This window comes from Phragmites australis, chromosome 4 (assembly GCF_958298935.1).
Source record: "Phragmites australis chromosome 4, lpPhrAust1.1, whole genome shotgun sequence".
Classification (NCBI taxonomy): Eukaryota; Viridiplantae; Streptophyta; class Magnoliopsida; order Poales; family Poaceae; genus Phragmites; species Phragmites australis.
In genome coordinates, this window is record NC_084924.1 from 19339909 (window position 1) to 19352154 (window position 12246).

At 42.4% G+C, this 12246-nt stretch overlaps 1 long non-coding RNA gene across 1 annotated transcript; it reads left to right on the plus strand.

Annotated features, from left to right (window-relative positions):
- Positions 1–8615: 8615 nt before the first annotated feature.
- Positions 8616–9339, plus strand: LOC133914261 (uncharacterized). The gene is made up of 3 exons (XR_009909217.1): positions 8616–8975; positions 9046–9123; positions 9208–9339. It is a non-coding gene; the product is annotated as an uncharacterized LOC133914261 (long non-coding RNA).
- Positions 9340–12246: the final 2907 nt, after the last annotated feature.

A 12246-nucleotide genomic window follows, 5' to 3' on the forward strand; every position in this document is an offset into this window, starting at 1 on the left:
GCACGTCTTTTCGAGGTCAGTGAAGTCGACGCACATCCTCGACTTACCATTGTGTTTTCAGACTATGACTAGGTCAGTTAGCCACTCTGGGTACTGTATTTCTCAGATGAAGCCAACTTCTAGGAGCTTGTTGATCTCCTTACAAAGTGTTTCCTTTCTATCGGTTGTGAACCGACACGCTTTTCATTTGATTGGTCACGCGTCAGGTCACATTGACAACTTGGGAGTCATCAAAGCATACTGCCTTGAGCCGCTCGTCCTGGCTGGTGGCGATGTGAACTTTCATCGGGCGACCACTAGGCGTAGTGTTCTCTGGCTGTGACCCGGGAGTTAGCTCGACCATGTTGGGGCTCCTCTTGTCACAGTACAGGGCCATTTTGGTGTTGCCAAATATGGTGATGGCCCCAGAGTAAGTAGGGATTTTTATCGCCTGATACGTGTAGTGGGTGACGACTATGAATTGGGCCATCACCGGTCACCCCAGGATTGCGTTATAAGCAGTCCTGAAGTCTGTCACATCAAATATGACCCTTTTAGTCCTGAAGTTACTTAGCGAGCTGAAGGTGATGGGCAACTCGACCTGCCCCAAGGCCTTAGCCAAAGAGTCTGGGGTAATCCCAAAGAAGGGGGAGACGACTTCAACGTGCTCCTTGGGATTTGTAGGGTGTCCAGTGCATCAGCGAAAAGGAGGTTGATGGAGCTCCCTCCATCAATCACCACATGACCAAGTCGGATGTTCTGAATGGTGGGTTTGACCACAATAGGGTAGCGACCAGGTCGCTTGACACTCGTGGGGTGGTCGGCCTGACTGAAGGTAAGGGGCACCCCCAACCACTTCAAACGCGAGGTTGGGCCCGACGTGATTGCTCACACCTTTTGGATCACTTACTTGCATTCCCTGTTCAAGGAATATGTTGTAGCATCCCTGAAGATGTGATAGACCATGTGATCAGCTTCTTGGTACCCCAGTGCTGACTGCTCAAGGTCAGCCCCATCCTCACCATCCTCATCATGATTGAATTTACACTCTCCAAGCTCCTTGTCGATGATGCCCCACATGAACTTACACTCGGTCAGGTTGTAAGCATCTGTGAAATAGATCGGATAGTAGCCACGACCCTACTTTCCCTTTTTTTTGTCACAGTATCGACACAGTTGGCCGATCTTCTCGACTACCATGGCGTCGAACAATCCTTCCTTGTGTTTGTTCTTCTTTTTCTCCTTCCAGCCGACCCCTTTGGAGGAGGCGAGCTGGTCAGAGGTCGACTGCAACCTGGCGTCAATTTGACACTCTCGGGCCTCAGCGGCCTGTGCACACTTGTTTGCAAGCTCGAAGAGCTCAGACGTGCTTCGGATTTCCTTGGTGGCCAACTTCCCAACCATATTTTGGTCTCTGACCCCTCTCTTGAATGCTATGACCACATATTCACCTGTGATCCTTGGAATGGTGTTTTAGTGCTCGGTGAAGCGTAAGATGAAGTCTCACAATGACTGACCTTATCGCTGCCTAACTTGGTATAGGTTGTCCTTGACCTAGAGTCGGGCATAGGTCCCCTGGAAGTTTGTGACAACTTGGTCGCATAGATCATCCTAGGAGCGAACCAACTCGTAGAGGAGGTCCATAAGCTAGGACGAAGCTGAACCGGTCCAGACGGTTGAGAAGTAGTTGGCCACGACATTCCCATGGACTCCCACAACCTGCACCATGGCGGTGTAGATCTGCAGGAACTCCTTAGGGTTGGTCGAGCCATCATACTTTTTGTGGCTAGGACCGACTGGAACTTGTCCGACCAGCGCACCTCTCGCAGCTAGGCTAATAGGGCATTGCATCCCATTCCATAACAGGGAGTCACCCGCTAATTGGCGACAGCAATTGCTCGAGGAGAGAATGATGGTCATGCGATCCTGTGTAGGGGATGGAGGAATCTGACACCTCCCTGAGTAGGGGAGGTGAGTGGTAAGGCTGCTTGCCCTTTACTTGTTCTCGCCAAGCGCGGTCCTCCTGCTCTCGAGTGGCCACCTGGCTCTAGATCATGCCACGAAGGTCGCGTTGGCGCAGAGAGTCACGCATGTCAAAGGATTGGCTGTCCCAACACGATGGGGGTCTCCGAGCACTCCCCGTTACTGAGCAAGGATAGGATCTTTTCTGCCATGGAGCCTGCCGCAATTCTTGGCGATCGCGACCTTGACCATTCCTACCGACAGACATGGTGTTTTCCACCACAGTTTGGCGTCGGGCAATCTCAACTAGGAGGACGACGTCACGCAACCATAGCGCTATAGGCGAACCCTCTGGTACTACTACAGGTGGGTGGCTAAGAAGCATTCGCACGGTCTGCAGATTCTATGCTGGCGTCATGGCCTCATAGTTGAGCTACCGAGCACGAATTGGTGACATATCGTGATGGGGGAGCCCCTGACATTTATGTGGCATGACGACCTTGGTGACGCCGCTGCCAAGGACCGCGTCCTCTGCGGCAGCTCCTCCCAGTGATGCTGTGGTGGTTGGGGCTATGCTAGAGCGTCCCAGTGTCTAACGTCGGTCTGGTTCCCCTCTGGTTACGTGGCTTGGGGATCATTGTCAGCATTCAGAACACGGGAGCCTCTACTGCCTCCCGTTGCATGGCTATCATGCATACTTCCTGTTGAACCTCAGAGCCTTTAGACTTCGATTCGGTGTCCCATACCTAGAGCACACTGGGCTCATCCGGGGTCTTCGGAATGGGACTCAGCGGTTGGTGTAGATCTAGCCATAGGTAGCCCAATCTAATCTCCAACACCTACCGAAATACAGAAATGCACCCCCTACCTGACGTGCCAACCTATCGAGGGTTAGTCCTTGACAATGATTCCAGAGTGTACCGGTTGATGGGTGCATGAACAATATTTGCGGTGTTAGTGTGTTTGTGATGAAGTCAGGAACACAGGGTTTATCCAAGTTCAGGCCTCCCGAAGGATAATAGCCCTACAGTCCTATGTATTTTGTTATCAATGTTTGTGTGGTTACAGATGAGTGCCCTTTTGCTAGACCCGTTCTCCTCCTTATATACAAGAGAAGGAGAACTTACAAGTGGACCCTTTTCTACTGACCCATACCTAGCTAGATGTACTTTTCTCAGGCTATCATCACGCGGAGCATGCGTACCAGACCTTGCACCGGTGATACTGTGGGGCCCATCTCATCCTCTTGGACGCCTCCACTCTTACCTTACCTAGATATCCCTGCCTGTCCCTTCGCCGTGCGTTGCAAGCTTATCTACCAGGCCATTCCATCCCAACCTTCTGTGAGTCCGCCCGCAAACTCGTCTACTAGCTTGGTCATCCTGTAGATCCTATCCCATCTGTTGAATAGTGCTAAGTTGGTCCGCAACACCCCACTATGTAACAATTAATGCTACAGGACAGGGCACTACCCATCTACACCGGCAATGACCTTTTTCACTGGAGGAGGAGCCTTGGGAAGGAAAACACTTGAGTAGATATCAATCAATATGACTTAGACAGGTTAGGTCTTGGACGCCCTGTGACCAGCAAGGGCTGGTCGCGGGATCACATTAAATCACAAGGAGGCTGGTCATGCAAGCCTTACACTGGTCGTACAAGCCAAGGGCTGGTCACGCAATAGGCCAAAGTTCAGAAAATATCCTCCATCGGACACCATAACCCTATTGGTCCTGTTAGCGAGGATCCTCCCTTACCCAATACTCCAACATGCCTTCATCCAAAACTAATCCGAAATCTTGTACTCATCAATCATGGTCCTTGTCGACTCTATGGGAGTCATATTCTTCCTCTCGACGACCCCATTTTATTGAGGGGAGTAGGGGGCCAAGAATTTATGCTTTATGCCTTCCTCATCAAGGAAGTTTTCAATTTGAGTGTTTTTAAATTCACTTCTATTGTCGCTTCTCACTTTCTTGATCTTCACATCAAACTCATTTTGAGCTATTCTCACAAATTTCATGAATATGGCTTGTGTTTCACTTTTATCATGCAAAAAGAATATCCAAGTGAAATAAGAAAAATCATCAATAATAACTAAACCATATTTGTTACTGCCAATGCTTATGTAGGCAATGGGTCCAAATACATCTATGTGAAGAAGTTCGAATGACCTAGTGGTCATCATCATATTTTTGGCGGGGTGAGGAGCTTCAATTTGTTTTCACGCTTGACATGCACAACAAATACTATCTTTCTCAAAAAAAAAACTTTTGTTAGTCCTAGGATGTGATGAGCCCATGGCTCCTTTGGATATGATCAATACCACCAATAATCCTAAAATCATACAAGGTCCAATTACAAGAGCACGTGTGCGACAATTAAACCACCAGGTTAACTCATTCCTTACTATTTATGCTTCCTTGAATAGATTACTACTAAATTATTGTGATATTTTATTGCTTAGGAATATGGGAGAAGCACTACAACCTTACCCGAACATCACCGCTCGAACGCCAAGTCTACTCAGACTTGAGGCTGAGTTCTAGTCGTGGTCGAGTCGCAGGACAACACATTAGTAAAACATGCATAACTCTCTCATACAAAGTCCATTTTGGGCAATCTTGGATACCTGAAAAACTTACGACGAGCCCTTTCCAATGGATATCAGTTCAACTAAATATTCCTTATAGTTTAGTCATAGTCAAAGAAATAAGGTACTGCATCACCGTTTCGAACCTAGTTGGGTCTTGTAATTGTGTCGGGGTCTGAGTCCAGGTGGTGTATGCCTCTTTCCGTGGCTGCACAACCCTAGGTTGGCCTCTTCACATCCTCCCTATATATACACAGTAGCCATCATTGTTTAGGCTTGAGTTTTGCTTAGATTATTCTGTTTTATACAGTTTCACCGCTTGTTCGGTTTGTGGAACCATAACTCGAGTACTTTATTGGTAATTAGTAATATTCAGATTGCATCTACCTATTCTTGCTTGTGTTCTTGATTCGCTTGCAGGAAAAGCCTTCTTGGTGAGGTCAATCACATCTTGGCACGGTTGATAACCACGGAGTAGTGGTGTAGTGGTTGTGAGGGTTCTTGATCTGTTCTGTTCAGAGCCTTTGGATTATCAACGTCGAAACTTCACCAATCGACGTACCATATTACCTTTCAGAAGATTATTCAAACGCGCATCAAGTGGTATCAGAGCCTCGGTTACTCGTTAGGTAATCTCAGTTATCTACTTTGTTTTGTCGTTTTCCATTACCTAAAGTCCAGAAAATTGCCCCATAAAAATATTTAGATCTTAATTTTTTCCGCTGTCCAAACCACTTTGTTCCTTCACAATTTTGTTTTCAGTATTCATGTTATTGAGTTTGATTCCATCGTCGGTGTCTTTCTTGCTGGTCGAGTCATCGTGATCTAGTTTTTAGTGTTAAGTCTTGCTGTATAGTCGTTGTGTACCTCGGTCTGGCCTTGTTTTCTATAGCTAAGATCGTGTATCTATTAGAGTTCAACCACTAGTCGAGTTGACCATCAAGTCGTGTTTTACCACTAGTCGCTTTAACCATCTACTCGAGTTCGACCACTAGTCAAGTCGATCATCAAGTCGTGCTCGACCACTAGTCGGTTTTACCAGCTACTCGAGTTCGACCACTAGTCGAGTCGACCATCAACTTGGGTTCGACCACTAGTCGAGTCGACCATCTACTTGGGTTCGACCACTAGTCGCTCCGACCACCCACTCCGACCACCCACTCGGGGTCCCAACCAGTCACTCGGACCATCTAGTCAGAATCACCCACCTTCTTAGATTCGACCATCCTTTCGGGTTCGACCACCTAGTAGGATTCAACTATCTACTCGTTTTCTCTTCCACAACCTAGTCGGAGTATATCTGTTTCCGGCTGCTCTCGGACACCCATATACACGTTTCATATCGAGCATTGTCCGATGAAGTTCTAGTAGCAATTCATAGCCAAAACAGAGGTAGCCAAAGTTCAGAGAGAGAGAGAGAGAGAGGTAGCCCATCTTTTTGTTACCTTTATACCCCTACTTTTCGAAAAAAGTTTGTGACCCATGTACCTCACTGGTCTTAGAAAATATAGTAGAAGAGTTTTTGAGTTTGTATCACAGTCGCAAAAAAAGAAGAAGCAATGAATGCAAAAAAAAGAAAGAAGCAAAGAGTGCAAAGAGAGAGAGAGAGAGAGAGAGAGAGAGAGAGAGAATTAAAAAAAAAGAGAATCAGTTTGTATTGCGAATTTTATTCCATTGTGCTTGTGTTTGTTATAGTTTTCTGCTTGTGTCTATTATAGTTTTCAGCTTGTTTGAGCTAGTTCTTGGAACGTGTTCGAGCCAGCAACTGTGACGAATACTGTGGACTTTTATTCAGCTTTGCTAATCTGATTTCAATTGTTGCCATTCCATGCTACTAAATATTACCTGTCCAAGCTACACCTCCTCTTGATCAGAACGATTTCTCCCCTTGCAACTACCTCACTCGCACCTAATAAGGTATCATGAACTAGTCACCAGTTGTGCCAACTGCAGCGATTGGTAAGAACATTTGCAAGAGCGTGGTAAGATACTTGAGAGTGTGTGGCTCCACCTCTACCGCTTAGTAGTTGATAGGGATAATTTATCTTTTGTTGTTTTCTATCTTCGACTAACCATGGCAGGAGAAGCATTGGATGCACAGGAGTGTGTTTTGAGAGAAGAACTCACAATGGTGTTGAATGATCATCGACAAGATATCAATGAAGATATCGATAAGAAGCTTGCGGAGATAAACACTATATTGCAATAACTTAATGACAATATTGCCATGCTCAATACACACTTTGATCGAGTGGTTAATCAGCCACCAAACCATGGACGTGTGTATCCTCATGGCGCAGACCATGAGCAAGAGGAGCCTATCACAAATGATGAAATTTTGAGGCAAGAACAAAACTTTGATGCACGACAACGGGACCGATTAAACATCAGCCGTCAAGGTATGAGAGGTAATAATTTTCAGCAACATAACCTACAAGTTAATGATGATCCATTTGCCAAGGTTAAGTTTACTATACCATCTTTTGCGGGTGCTTGTGATGCTAAAAAATATTTAGATTGGGAGATAACGGTTGAACAGAAGTTTAATGCTCATTTAGTTCATAAAGTGCATAGAGTTAAGTAAGCCACTAGTGAATCTAAAGAATTTGCAATTATCTGGTGGAATAGAGTATACATCAATGGATTAGCGCCTACCACATGGAATGCTTTAAAGGTTGCTATGCACAACAGATTTGTTCCACCCTCTTTTAAACGTGATTTGTGTAAGAAATTGCAGCGCTTAAACCAAGGTGATAGATCCATGAAAGAATATTATCAAGAGCTACAAATTAGTATGTTGCGTTGTGATATTATTGAGGATGAAGAGACTGCAATGGCACGCTTTTATGGAGGGTTAAGGCGTGAAATTCAGGACATGGTTGATTACAAAGAATACAATAGTGTTTCTAGATTGTTCCAACTTGCATGTCTAGTAGAAAAAGAATTGCAGGGACGATAACAGAGAGGCCAAGAAGCAATTTTGGAAGCACAACCACTTTAAAATCAACACCGGGACAAATCAAAATAGCCTCACGTTCAGCTACATGGTATGTTTCCCCCTTCTCGAGCAGGGCGCGTTCAGCAGTACCTTCGACACTGTCGTATGCTACCGAGGTAAGCAAATCTGTAAGTGTGTCGGTTCCAGCTAAGAGCACTTCTTCGACTGCTTTTACAGGCCGATAAACCAAGGTTGTATGCCACTGATGCAAGGGAATGTGCCACGTCATGAAGGATTGTCCAAGTTAGCGAGCGTACATTGTAACAGAAGATGGTAGATATGTAAGTGCTAGTGATATTGAGGATGAATATACTCTTGCAGCTAACCATGCAGGTGATGAGGATGGTTGTGAGACGGATATCGACCATGAGTAAGTGTTCGATGCCACTGTCACGAAGGATTATTGGACCCTCACACTGTAGCGAGTGTTAATCACTCAAATGGAGCAAGCAGAATAGCTACAACGCCACAATTTATTTAAGATGTTCCTCATAGTCAAGGATTATTGTGTTCGAGTTATTATTGATGGAGGAAGTTCCAACAACTTGGTAAGTTCAGATATGATCAAGAAACTTGCCTTGTCTACAAGAAACCATACTCACCCTTATCATATTCAATGGTTCAACAACAGTGGTAAGGTGAAGGTAATGCAAATAGCTAAGGTGCATTTATCTATTGGTTAATATCATGATTGTGCTGATTTTGATGTAGTTCTCATGCAAGCATGCTCTCTTTTACTAGGATGATCATGAGAGTTTGATACTGATGCAACACATTATGGTAGAAATAATAAGTACACTCTTATGCATAAAAAAAAGAAAATAACTTTTCTACCTTTAACCCCTGCTGAAATTATGAAATATGAACAAGAGATAGCTGAAAATAAGAGAAAAGAGTTTGATGACTACTGATGCGCTTTCTAGGTGTTATACCATGTTATCTCAACTTGATCATAAGATTTTTGGTTTAGAGACTATTAAGGATTTATATGCTACTGATTTGAATTTTAAAGAAGTGTTTAAACTTTATAAAAAAATATAAATAAATATGTACTAAATAATGAATTATTCTATCATACTAACAAGCTGAAAGCTTATGCTAACGGAAGGACTAACCGCTAATGGCATAAGTTGTGATGGTCTGCATCAGTGGTACTTGAATCGTACAAAAAGTCTGGTCGAGCATGAAGATGCTCTCACCGTCTTCCTTAAGCAACGGCATTTTTTAACAGAAGAAACCTACGCTATGCCGAACTACACCGACGTGTTTGACCTCTTTACACTTGATGCCATTGACTTCGATATACTAAAGTGTTTCTCATTGTAAGTGCATTTGAATAATGATATTCAATGATAATTGTATCAAGATAGAACATGATTTGGTACCTTTATTCACTGAACGGGGTTAATCAGACTTCTCAAAGGTGAAACCAGAAATTGACAGGTGAACTCTAGAACTTTGTTGGTTTTTTATTTTTTGCAATTTCTAAGACTATCTTTCTGCAATCACATAGGGGTTCGACGAGTTCTTTTGCATTCAGGGAAGAAGCAAGAAAGGGAATACGACACTTGAACATTGATTAAAATTTCCGGTACACCATATATATTGTACTCAAATGACACGCTCTATAATTTTGTTAGTCATTTGAGCTAACTATATGATTTTATTTTTTCAGTGCCACTAATAGCCACCAAGCAAACAATGTGGTTTCTATGTTTGCCGCCGTATGCAACTTATCACGGAATATAATAGCGATCCAATGGTTTGTTAATCTCCAACTATTATTTTACCCTTAAACCTAATCCATAAATTGTAAAACACCCTAATTAAACAGTTTTCAAAAGTCATCCTTGACAATTTGTAATATCTATTTCAACAAATTACAAAAGCATGCTCAACATTTTTTATGCAATTTGTTAAACAATGTATTTGATTTGTTAAAATAGTACATTCAATTTTTTGGAAAAAATAATATATTCATATTGGATATTGTTTTGTTGCACTAATTGTTATCAACACCACAGTTGAAACAATTTTAAAATCCAGTTTGAGAGAAAAATGAATTTAAATTTGAAACACAGTGATTCCATCCCATCAGCAGCCAATGAGCACGTGTCATGTGTCCTGGCTGATTTGATGCACAATTCTGACGACCGACATATAGGGTTTCACGATTTTCCTAGCACGACAAAATCAGCCAACGACAGCCCAACAACCCACTTCCAGGTTAGCCACCTCTCACACCTAACCACACCTAGGAATGGTAATGGGTCGAGTCCGGTTCAAATGAAGCAAAACTATGTCTGACCGGAGACCTATCAGCCTAAGCGTAACCTGAACCTAAAATACTAAATAGGTGAAAAGTAGCATTCGAACCCGCACCTGTGAGGAGCCCATTGGATTTTTCTTTTAGCAACAGGTTGTGGCTGCATCAAAATAACACAACTATATCACAACAATAAGTTACAGTTCATTTGGTCCGATACATGATATATTGCTGACTAGATATGATTCAGTATCATCAGTAGCAAAGCAAACAAAGCTCATAAAAAAATAGTTCAGTACCAATGAAACAATATTAGTTCAGCTTCAGAGCATTATAGCTCCACATATTACATCAAATTTATGTTATTAATCATTTGCAATTGTTTCAATTGAAATTCAGCAACATCGAAATATAATTGATTCAGTGTGTAGGACCAAGTAAATTCATAAATTGATAAACCAATATCCAGATTTAGACAATTATTAGTACTAGCATATAGGTCTAGCTTAATCCCTCACAAACAACCACATAGAACAACTAAAATAAAAAAAAGACTGCAGTACCTGTACACGTAGCTAAAAAATCACGAAAAGATTTACCGTCGAAGGATCTGGCGACTGTTGTAGCCGTAATCAGCTGTCTTACCTATACATATAGTTCCTCGTTGGGCATGACAACGGAGCAGGCCTAGTCGTCAGGCACGACATGCTCCAATTCGAGTCAGTCACGAAGGGGAAGTTGGCCGGCTTAGACGTCTGGACTTTGAAGAGGACGAGTTAACCCAGTGCGGGGTCCTCGACCTCCTCGCCAGCGGAGGCAACATGCACCCGGAGGATGACGATACGGTTGAGGCCTTCGAGGAGAACGAGTCGTGGTGGCACCGGTCAAACTTAGGGTTACTCTAGAACTCAATTTGGCGTGACAGCCGGCTGGGCTACAGTTAGACGTGACACGAGGGTAGCTGTGCATGCATGTAATATTTTGGGCGATCCGCGGATACTAATGAGCAAAACTTAAAATCCAAACCTAATACAATATATTTTAGATATTAGATCCAACAGATCGGTGAGCCAAAAATAAAATCCGAACTCGTCAAACATAGAACCGGCAAGTACATGAACCTATGAATTCAATTGGCATCCCTACTCACTCCCTCTTCGGCAGTTGGCAGCACTGTTCACAAATACGTCGGTAACCGCCCAAAAATCGCGGTTACCGACCTTCTTGGTTCGGTCCGGTTTCAGAAACCAAACGGTAACCGAAATTTGATTTAAAAAATTCGAAAAAATAAAAAATTTAAAAAAATCTTAAAAAAAACTAGACACAATTTTAAGACCTTCTGTGAATTTTTTTTTCAAAAATAATGTCGTTTGCATCATATTTTATAGGGAGAAAGTTTGAAAAAATGAAAAAAATTGAAACGTGCGGCTCAGTTATTAACTCACGTTAAGCAAAAGTGTAACATGCAAACACATATTTTTCTTGTGTAAAACGTATTTTAAGAGAATCTTTAAAATTGATTTCACTTTATTTAGAGTTTTATTAAATTCTCTATGATTTTACAAAGTTCACATGCATAAAGTGAATATGTTAAGAAACAGCACTGTAATTAATTTTTTTATGTCTACTATTATTTTTCCTACGTAAATCATAGTATAAATAAGCTAATGAAAGTGGTTTCACTAATTTTGGAGGTGTGATGGGTCAGTTATGAATTAATCTAGTCGCAACACATTTACACAATCATGCATGTTACGATAACTAATTCATGAGTTCATGTATTTTTAAAAGACATAGGATCATGTAAGAAGACTAACAAAATTAGTTTCGTGATTTTTGGATTAGCAAAGAGTAAACTATGCATTTAACTTGGTTTAACAAATACAATTTCTCACAGAAAATTTTGAACTTTTTTATAAGTATAAATACTTTTATCATTAGATCATGTTACAAGGAAACCAACAAAATTTGTTTCACTTGATTTAAAGCTCAGATGAATTAGTTATTGATTTTACAAGATTGAGCTCTTTTTTGGGTTTTTTTGTTGAACTGCGCTGAAATTCGAGAAAACCGCTCGATAAATCGAGAAAACTGAGCGGTTACCGACCCAAACCGCTCGGTAACCGATCAATTCAAAAATCGCTCGGTAACCGATCCAAACCGCTCGGTAACCGACCAAAACCGAGCGGTTACCGAACGGCTAAAATCGCGATTTTTTTTTCAAATTTCAAAAATTACCAAATGAATTTTCTCCGATTTTTTTTGAATTTTTAACCGGTAACCGCAGTTATCGCGCATTTTCGATTACCGCCGGAGCTCGGTTACGCCGAAACTCGGTAACCGAGCTCCGATAACCAAGCTCCGATAACCGAGCTCCGATCGGTAAATTCAACCTTAGTTGGCAGTTGGGTACCCCTATTTTCCAACTCGGAGTTGGAATGGGACTCG